The sequence below is a fragment of the Opisthorchis viverrini genome, assembly GCF_000715545.1.
Source record: "Opisthorchis viverrini unplaced genomic scaffold opera_v5_25, whole genome shotgun sequence".
Lineage (NCBI taxonomy): Eukaryota > Metazoa > Platyhelminthes > Trematoda > Opisthorchiida > Opisthorchiidae > Opisthorchis > Opisthorchis viverrini.
In genome coordinates this window covers 244,684-255,193 of record NW_008751681.1, presented here as the reverse complement: position 1 = coordinate 255,193, position 10,510 = coordinate 244,684, and positions in this window count along the sequence as shown.

Below are 10,510 nucleotides of genomic sequence, written 5' to 3'. Positions count from 1 at the left end.
TCAACAGGTATTGCCTGTAACGCAGTAACCAAGCCACGACCTTCTGTAACTTCATCCAACAAGAGAACCGAGACATTAGTTGGCACATAACGTCATTTCCATCCAATCGGTTAACCTGTGCTGAGAGGCTCTTCAGTTCGACACCATCGGGCTGCGTCAATCGAGACTGTGGGGGCCATTTACTCTCTAGTTCGAGTAGAAATCTGGGTTCCTTTAACCATCTACGCAGTGGACCGAGGTTATATGTCCCTCGAGAGGCGATGTCAGCTGGATTGTACTCCGATGACACGTGTCTCCATTGAGTGGGTGATGACATATCACGAATGACTGTTGGGCGATTTGCAACAAAGGTACAAAATCTAGAAGATAGGTTGTGGATGTAGTGCAGAACAATCATGGAGTCCGTCCAAAACACGGTACGTTGGAAGTAGTCTTTCGTACTTGCTCCAATTAAATCTGCTACTCGGACTGCCAAACAGGCAGCTGTTAACTCCAATCTTGGTACCGAAACGGACTTGAGGGGGGCCACCTGCGCCTTCGAGAATACAAGCGAACAGCCAGAAACTTCAGTGTCCCCCATGAAGCGGGAATATGCCACAACACTATATGCGGTCTCCGATGCATCACAAAATACATGAAGTTTGGCGTGTGTAGTAACACTAACCTCCCTAGGCTTTATGCACCTGGGAAATCGCAAGTTATGGGGGCTACGAAGGTTAGACAACCAATTATCCCAGCGAGTGAGATCGGTGTCACTTAACGACTCGTACCAACCAAGTCCACTTTTGCACAGGGATTGCAGTAGACACTTGCCTGGTACTGACCACGGAGAAACAAAGCCCAGGGGATCATACAGTGAAGATATACAGGAGAGAACGCCTCTGCGTGTTGGCGGTTTCGACGGTAAATTAAAAGCAATCACAAGTGTATCAGATTCCGTATCCCACTTCACTCCTAGGGCACGCTCCATTGGCAGTGGGTCCGTAGTTAAATTTCTCACCCCGGACGTGGGTTCCGTTGGGTCATTGGCTGACAATACCTCACGGTCGTTGGAAGATCAATTCCTCATGCGGAAACCTCCCTTTGAGAGCAAAGCACTTATCTCGTTAACGAAGCACTTAGCTGTTACAGAGTCCGGAAATGACTGTAAGCAGTCACCAATATATAGATTGTGGTCTATTGCGCTGCAGGTTGAGACGGTATAACCTGAGCCGAAGTCCTCAATGGTCTTTCTTAAGGCGAACGTTGCATAGAAAGGGGAGGAAAGATTGTGGTCTTTGCGCTGCAGGTTGAGACGGTATAACCTGAGCCGAAGTCCTCAATGGTCTTTCTTAAGGCGAACGTTGCATAGAAAGGGGAGGAGGTGGCCCCAAACGGGTGAGATGTCCATTGAAATTCAGTAGGTTCTCCAAAGAACTCATAGTTTTCCCACCAGAGGAATTTCAGAGCACCTCTATCACAGGGATCAACCTTGACCTGTAGGAACATCTCTTCAATATCGGCTGCCACAGCAACTTGCTCTAAACGGAAGCCCAGCATAACATTCACAAGCTTTGCGGTTAAATCAGGGCCCTGATACAGGTGGTCGTTTAGGGACACACCATGACATTTGGCAGCGCAGTCAAATACGATCCGAATCTTTTCTGGCTTTTTTGGGTTAATAACCGGATGATGTGGGAGATACCACTGCTTTGAATTTAATGACAATGTGGGGGCATCCGCCACCCGTTCAATGTATCCTTTCTCCAGGTATGCGCGAAGCACCTTATCGTACTTTCCGTGTAAAACACGATCCTTGCACAGTCTAGTTTTCAGATTATCTAGACGTTTTCTAGCCACCTGGAAGTTATCGGGTAGGGTAAGTGCGTTATCTTTCCATGGGAGCGGTAGCTGATAATGCCCACTTACTCGCACTGCACTAGTCTCCGCTATCAACAGTGCTCTTTGATCCTCTAAAGAGAGACTAGTGTTCGATGCTGAAGTGTCTGCGAATTCCGAGTTGTACAGTCGCTGCAAATGCTCCTGGATGCCCTGACTACACCCGGTTATACAATGACTGACGACCTTCTGCTTCGTTCCGTTTTTCATCGGACCAAGGAGCATCCAACCTAGTAAAGTTTTCACAGCAAACGGCTGTTTTTTACCCCCCAGGCGCTGGTCGAAGACCCAGTGCGCTTCGGATACGTCACAACCAATAAGGATTCCCACATCGTCTTCAGTCAGTTCGTCGAAGGTAACTTCCTTAAGGTGAGGCCACTTGCGAGCCGCTTCTTTGATGGATGGGACAGCTCGCATAGGTAAGCTGTCAACGACGAATGCCTTGTCAACATCTATCGACTGGCTTTCATCCATTGATAAAAGCCTGATATCATTAGCTTCCGATGTGCATCCCATGGAACCACCCAGGGTATCAATAACCATAGACGTGGGTAGCAGCCTGACCCCATTTTTCACCAAAAGGTCCCGCCTTACCAGCGTTATGTCGGACCCAGCATCTAAAAATGCATACGTTGTCACCTTTCCTGCAGGACTGTCCAGCTTGATAGGAATAACTCCTAAGCGTGCCGGAAGTCGACTACCTTGAGTTAAGGCACACAAAACCTCCGGCTCTGAGGACGTCGAACCTTTGTTTCTGGGTTGTGATGTATGTAACAAACTATGATGTCGTCCCCTGCAACCCGGTTGGCCACATCGAACTACTAGCTTGCAATCCTTGGCCATGTGGGAGTCTCCTAAACAGGCAAAGCAGGCATTATGTTCTCGTATGCATTTCCACCTGTCAGGAACTTTCATAGACAAAAACTGCTGGCAACTAGAAATTGAGTGGGGCTGTAAACATAATGCGCAAGCACTTGGACGACCGTCTGCGTCTTGTCTGATGTTGGCTAGGAAATTGGCATAACCGTCCCGTTTAGGGGCTTGGTTGGTAGAAGTCGGTGTTACAGGGGGGCGTCTTACGTCCCCATCTCGAGCCAGTTGCCCGAACCGACTCCTTGCAACACGAGAGCGCGTGTTCACAAACTCCGTCAAGTCTGTGAACGTTGGATCCCGGCCACTCACAGATATCTTATCTGCCACCTCAGCCCATTTGTGCTGCAATGGCGAAGGAAGAGAACGCACAATTCTCTCTACAACCGCTAGTGAGTGCAAGTCTGAGACGTAACACATTTGCGTCAGCGCAATTTCGCAACTGCGCATTTTTATACACAAGTCCGACAAGGACTTGGCTGCTCCAGTGGTCTGTCGTGCAAAACGAAACAGGCTTTCTAGTAGACAGCGAGCGATAATATGAGGCTGGCCAAAGAGATTGCGTAAAATCTCCCGTGCCCTGGAGTATGCTACTTCCGGCGGAAGCATCACACATTCTTCAATGGCCGCTTTCGCGTCGCCTTGACAGTAGTGGATCAGATAAAGGAGCCTCTGACCGGCGTCCTGCACCTTGCTCTCAATATATAACTCAAATTGGCGGGTGAACCTCCAGTAATGACACGGATTACCATCAAAGTATGATAGTTCCACCTTTGGTAGGTCCATAGTGGCTGATGCTGGAGTGACGGAGATGGCTGGTTCTGGCCCTCTGATATCATCAGCATATCTTAATGGTCTTTCACCTGTCTGACATTGCTTCACGTACCCCGCTAATCGTTCATTTAGGGCCACTGGTTCCCAGACTTCATCTGGTGAGTCCTCTTCGGCCTCTAGCTCAATTTTGGCTAACTCAGTTTTGCTATGCGCCTCTAAGAGAGCCCGCTGGAGTTCGACCTCCCGCTTAACCCGGTACTCCTGGAGCTGAGCAATCCTTAAAGCTTTCATAGCTACACTACCTTTACGACTAGAAGCACAAAGTGACTTACAAGAACCAGGGCGCGAAGCAAACTGCATTGCAACTGTTTCCTCCGCAGCTTCAATCGTTTCCGTGTCCTTGGATCCGGTTTCCTTCACAGTTGTTCCAAAGGTTGACATCTTTCCTTCAAACAAGACGACGTAAGATGTCGAGTACTGTAACGGTCGAACGGTATCTTCGAGTGACGCGTAATACCAGAACCTCCGGGTAGGCAAAACAAAGTCGGAGCTGGGTTTCTATACGGTACTATTAGGGTAAGAGAAATTCACAATTTGTACAAACCTCGACAGTAGATACGCGTCCAAAACAAACAGTCCGCTTGGACTTCAAAAGTGCAAAGCAAGGGAGCAAACAGGCTCCAACGTGCGACAGTCACACGTGCAAAGTCAGATACAAATGGCCGGATGACCTCAAGGCCAAATGGGTGAAGTGGTAAGGACAAACAAACGTCAGTTCATATATACACACTAAACACAAAATGGGGCGGGGGTTACAAATGGGGCATAATAAACGTGGGGAATTTCATTATCAACATAACGGATGATACACCAGTTGATGAAGTACACGGCTTAAAACAATTGGCCGTACCGTCGTTGAAACCGTGCTGGTGGCGTTCTGCATGCCGTGGGCACCCGGACCGCAAACGGAGCAAGCGAGGAATGACCACTCGTAGCTCAGCACCAGTTTATATAACATCTTGACTTTGGCCTTCATAGACCAGCTGCCCGGTCCAGACCGCAAGTCGCCAACTCTGAGAAAGAGCAAACTGCAGAATAAGTTGATTCATTTACAATGCAACTGAAATAATTCCCCGTATAATTTCTCTAATGCTCATGGCCTTTGTGGATGTAAAATGTGCGAGGGTGCCACTAATGAAAACAATTTTGCTCCATAATTGCTGCTGCCAGTTAAAATTGCGTGGTGAAAAATTGTGCAAGTTTGTTGTTAAACAGCACAATGATTCGTTATAGCTTGCAAATCACGCCAGGCATGCCATGACGTTGATCGATTAGCCACATGGAGCCTACATCACTTATAGCGGACAGCCGAACGAACCTAGCCGACGCACACGACTAACATGCGTCTATGAGTCCACGATGTCTAATCAGGAATAACACCATGACAACAACCTTTTTTTATTTTTTTGGTTCCTGACAAAAAATTTTCATGCGTTATTCATCGTTAAACGTACAATACTGTGAAGGTAATCAGTAGTAGACGCTCAACAAAGATAAATGCCGTTTCCCCTTTATCACTTGTTGACGTGCCCCATAAAAATCCAATGTGTTCAGCCTATCCAATTACATTTTTGAGCAGCGATGAGTGCACAACCGTCATGATGGATCGCCGGCAAGAAACAATAATCCACGCAACCTGAACCTGTACGTGCAAGAGGTTCATTTAGTTCGGCATCCCATTTCGGCATCCACTGCACTTTGCCAGGGGACGAAATTTGGGGGCTACTGTGGTGTTTCGTACCTTTATTTTGCTTCCATTATAACGTTACGTATTTTGTCAATTGCATAATCGTTTTTTGTTTGAATAAGAAAAACTGCATAAGCGCGCACTTAAACTGTTTCACACAATACAAACATGGTCACTTGCTTCGACTCTCTCTTCTGATTTTACTCTCACTTGCAGCGGTCATTCGCGAGTCTCATGTGTCAACTATGGTGTCAAAACATTTCAGACTATCTTCGGAATCTGTTAAATGTGGGATATGTTCAGAAGAAGACACATGTGTAGTAGTTAACGGCCCTATGGAGTCTCTAGTGAACACAGCAAATTACTAGTTTAAGCCAGATACAAAGTCACAAGGAGAAAAATCCAAGTAAATCTTGACTCAGAGTTCAAAATGATATTCCGTAGTTCCGTGTTCCGTTGAACCACCACACCAAGGATAATTCTATCTTCCTGGTATTCCAAATCTCCGGCGATCGAAATATTACTCCACATATGTGAATTTATTAGTCCAGTGTTTCCAGCTGAAATGTTTGTTCACGTTTAGTGTTAGCATCGGTCAAATATAGCCAACCAGCGGTCACAACAACAGCCACTTAGCAAAAGTCTCAAAGTCACGTTGGAGCCAACAAGCGGGCGGTAGCGGTTGTATTTCAGTAAAGCAAACTTTTGTACAGCGATGTGACTGATAATGATGGGAAAAAAGGAGATGATACTGAGCATGAAAAAGAGCAGTTTACAAGTGCTACGCATGGATCAGTGTTCATTCGCTGACCTGGGCCAACGACGAACTACTTAAAAGAGGGCAATTATTAGTGAGTCTGTTCCACTTGACCTCTTTATTATTGTATACCCAATCTAGTGTTAGTATTTTATTTCTTTGCTACACACTACTGGTAGAGTAATTTATTGGGTAGCCAGACCACTACACTACAGAGCTGCCAGTTTGCTCCCGTTGTACCCGAAAAGACAAGGGTGCGATTGCCGTTTCATTCGCGCCGTTGAATGGATTTAGCACAAATTCAATGCCGTTATGGAAATAGCGCACAGCATCATTCGACGGCACAATATGTCCGATTCTGGATAACTGACAATGCGGAGATCGCGACGAGATGTATCGTATATGGTTTTCTGACAATTCCGCATTCATCCGTGAAGCCCCTATTTGCCCGTTCAGGAGTTCCATTTTTAGGCAACGATGCATGACCTCGACCATGTTTGTATGCCACAGTCTGCGACACATGGCATTCTGCAGTTGGTCTACTTGGAAGCGTTAGGAACCATAGATGCTTTGCTGTACATGAAAAGAGGGATGAGTTCGCAATACTTTCTAGTAAATGATAATATATGTTCTAAATGTGGACTCCTCGAAGATCCGGAAGAAAACGGAGGAAGAACCGTAAACTAGTTTTAATATGCGTATTGTATATACACGGTGGTACCCTCGAAGTTGTCCTATGTAACCCTCTATTTCAGCTATATTTTTGTGTTTTTACTGTAAGCAAGCATTTGAATAAAATCAGATATTACTATTTCGCCTTCAATCCGCACTTTGTGGTAAATGTTCTTCCGTTACAAGTGCGGTCTGTAGCGGACTAGGACCCTATCAGCGTGTTCGGATAAATTGACAAGCAAAAATAACCAATACAAAATCACAAAATCACAATAGGAAAAGAATCAATAGTCAAACGGGGACTCACGAATGTGTAGATCCAATAGTCCACTACACCGATCCAAAAGCAGTAACTGGCTGTGAATGGAAATATTCATTTGTCGAAATTTCCCACAGATGGTTCCGCGTGAGTGATATATTCCACGGTCGGAAAATTATTCACGGCTAAAAAATGTCACAGGGATTTATTGTGATGTTCAACAGTTTAACGGAGCGTAAATACGCTTGTTCAGCAAGAAGTCAGCAGGTCGTACCGGAAAATTGTGGTGGTACCACAGCATAAGTAGGATAAACTAAAATCGGATTTATCTACTTTCAACTTTCGCCTAAGCCCAAATTAGGGCAGCCTTGATGTTAACATCATCATCATTAGCCTCTTCATTATCGATAGCACTGTACCAGTAGTAATTGTCTCTGCTCCCACTAGCACCACTCATCACGTTTCCATTAGCAACCCCTACCTAAAAGTCCCAGAGAGTTTCCATTAGCGAGTCTGACGTAGAATCGGAAGTTGAAGCGGCAGCTCCTGCATTTAATTATTGGCCTGATGGTCTCCAGTTCCTCGGTATCTGTTTCGATTAAACCACTGGGATACTTCGGCGCGTAGAAGCGCGTGATTACTAGCACTATTAAATCTGGTTATTCTGAAAGAGTTGCCCAGGCTGTCCACGTTGAAGTATGATTCGCACCATGTGTGATGAGCAGTCTGCGTCGGTTTCCGTCGTTAGAACGACGTGTGAGTCCTTTCCGATTGCACCTGTATTCGATGAATGTTTTCTCACCTGAGGAATTCGCTCGAAATGCTTGACGTAGTGCACGAGCTCGTTAACGTGGCGAAATAAGCGGCTACTCTGGTTTTACCCGAACAGAGTGGCGACGTTCACCGCATACCCTTAGCAGAGACTGAGGCAATAGTAAGTCATAACGAGTGTGCTTCATGTGTTGGGCGCACTCGTATATAGGCTAGGTCAACCAATGGAGCGGGGGAATCAGCTCGCACCTTTGTTGAAAGTTTACTACTGGAAGCATGCAAGTAGTGTAAATTGAACGAGAAAAATCATGCGGAATCTCTGACAGAAATCAAATCAAAGGGTCGTTATAATAGTGGTTCGTCTGAGTGGGATTTGTATTAGATATTCTGCAGATGTTATCGTTCATTTGAGGAATACCTCGGAAGGTTAAAATGTGTTAATATTTGATTTCGTACTTCATGCCGTGGTCGCATGCGAATCGGCGGTGGTTGGTGACCTTGAATGTCCGCTCACATAGAAGTAGGATAAACTAAAATCGGATTTATCTACTTTCAACTTTCGCCTAAGCCCAAATTAGGGCAGCCTTGATGTTAACATCATCATCATTAGCCTCTTCATTATCGATAGCACTGTACCAGTAGTAATTGTCTCTGCTCCCACTAGCACCACTCATCACGTTTCCATTAGCAACCCCTACCTAAAAGTCCCAGAGAGTTTCCATTAGCGAGTCTGACGTAGAATCGGAAGTTGAAGCGGCAGCTCCTGCATTTAATTATTGGCCTGATGGTCTCCAGTTCCTCGGTATCTGTTTCGATTAAACCACTGGGATACTTCGGCGCGTAGAAGCGCGTGATTACTAGCACTATTAAATCTGGTTATTCTGAAAGAGTTGCCCAGGCTGTCCACGTTGAAGTATGATTCGCACCATGTGTGATGAGCAGTCTGCGTCGGTTTCCGTCGTTAGAACGACGTGTGAGTCCTTTCCGATTGCACCTGTATTCGATGAATGTTTTCTCACCTGAGGAATTCGCTCGAAATGCTTGACGTAGTGCACGAGCTCGTTAACGTGGCGAAATAAGCGGCTACTCTGGTTTTACCCGAACAGAGTGGCGACGTTCACCGCATACCCTTAGCAGAGACTGAGGCAATAGTAAGTCATAACGAGTGTGCTTCATGTGTTGGGCGCACTCGTATATAGGCTAGGTCAACCAATGGAGCGGGGGAATCAGCTCGCACCTTTGTTGAAAGTTTACTACTGGAAGCATGCAAGTAGTGTAAATTGAACGAGAAAAATCATGCGGAATCTCTGACAGAAATCAAATCAAAGGGTCGTTATAATAGTGGTTCGTCTGAGTGGGATTTGTATTAGATATTCTGCAGATGTTATCGTTCATTTGAGGAATACCTCGGAAGGTTAAAATGTGTTAATATTTGATTTCGTACTTCATGCCGTGGTCGCATGCGAATCGGCGGTGGTTGGTGACCTTGAATGTCCGCTCACATAGGAAAAATGGCGGGAGCAGCATACCCACTAAACCAAAAGCCTTAATAAACTCACCCTCCGTAAAACTCGCAACTTCAAAGACCCCATAGTTTCGGCGAAATTAATTTCGGTGCACTTCTAATGAACGTTGTGGAGAACCGTTTGTGTGACGTTCCATGTGGGAAGTTTGATCCGTCGCAAACATCGATAAATCGGATGATTAAACTTTTAAAAGACTGAAAGGAGACAATGTATGCCCGCTGGAATGTGATCCAAGTGCTAGAAACTTGCGGCGCACCTTTGCGCTGGATTCACCTCCTGTCATCTGGCCTTTCGTCCACGTGCTAACTGTGCATGAAATCAGCCTCCAGAAGACATGTGAGTTCCGGAACCACTTGACCCCTCAGTTAGTACTAACCCTAGGCCTAGTGCCTTATGGTTGCCCATAAATAAGTTGACTTGTAATCGCGGGGTGCGCTTCGTTGTATGAGTGGCCTAAGTTGATATTATGTACCATTAAATTAGAGCTACCCTGAATCCATCTGGTGATGACGATGGGTTGTCCAAGTTGTTGGCAGTACTGCATATACTGAGGGTGCTAAACTCACCGGATCCACTCATCGGCCTGTTGTTGGATGAGCACGGGTCTATGGACCGGTAGTTACCTGATTACTCGGCGCATTCGGCGATATCTGACCGTTAGCCACTATGAGGCCTTCTGTCGTCTCCAATTGTACATCAACAAACTTCGCCTTACCAGTGAAGCAGTTTTGTAATGGACCGCCTCGTTCAATGATTGTCAACATGATCTTCGAGAAACATTCAGGGTTAAAAGCACGAGCCTGGTTTATGTGTACGTCTTCAAACTGCATGCATGTAAAAGGGCAACGGCATAGCCCGTGGCAGCTGGTACTGCACAGCCTAATTAGGTGACGTAAACAATATGAATGAGTGCGGACACACGCACTCTATTTGAACGGTATTTCGGATAGCTCTGACAGAATGGCAAGTAACCAGAAACCGGAGGTTTCGCAAACTGGTTGCATTGTAAACCATGTTACCCAACGCGACCGTCCAAACCTGGATGGGGTACAACAAAGTTCAGAAAACTTTTTGAAAACGGACAGGACATGAAAAGTGCAATATAAAGTCGGCAAGGCATTGGTCGACAAAGATAACCTGTTCACTTAGAATAAACTACCAGGGTGATTGAACGTGGGTAGCAGTCGAAAAGCAAGCAGTCCAACACTACTGGTCCCTTATCCACGGCACGTAACAGCGGTGTTCCTATACAAGAG